The sequence below is a fragment of the Brachyhypopomus gauderio genome, chromosome 19 (genome assembly GCF_052324685.1).
Source record: "Brachyhypopomus gauderio isolate BG-103 chromosome 19, BGAUD_0.2, whole genome shotgun sequence".
NCBI lineage: Eukaryota > Metazoa > Chordata > Actinopteri > Gymnotiformes > Hypopomidae > Brachyhypopomus > Brachyhypopomus gauderio.
The window spans coordinates 2,711,584-2,712,121 of NC_135229.1; positions in this window are offsets into that span (position 1 = coordinate 2,711,584).

A 538-nucleotide genomic window follows, 5' to 3' on the forward strand; every position below is an offset into this window, starting at 1 on the left:
TAAAACTTCACACTGAACTGCTAATGTAGGTCGATCGCTCAGTTTTAGAAGTTCTATAAACTAGACACAGTAGCCTACGCCTGGGTCCAGTGTGGTCCAGATATGCTTTTAACGGTACTGTAAGTAGAATTTCCTACGAATTTCTGGTGTGTCAGTCTCATCTAAGCAGCTTGCTGTTGGAGTACTTCCGAAGATTGTCTTGTCACCATTGCAATAAATGTATTTAGTGACCACAGAATGAACAACAACAACAATAAATATAACAACAACAATAATAGTAATAAATAATAACAATAATAATAATAATAATAATAATAAACACATCAGACGTTTGCACTGGAACACATCCTCTACAGGCGAGAGTAAAATAATAGAAAAACAAATTAACGTTATATCTTTCACGTCGCCGTGTTTGGGCAGAATATCTCGTGCAAAACTGAGGAATGACACTATGGTTGCCCACCATTGTGCAATGCCACATAGCACAACTTGGACACAAACCTGAAACAAGACACACCTCTCTCTCCGACCGGACTCG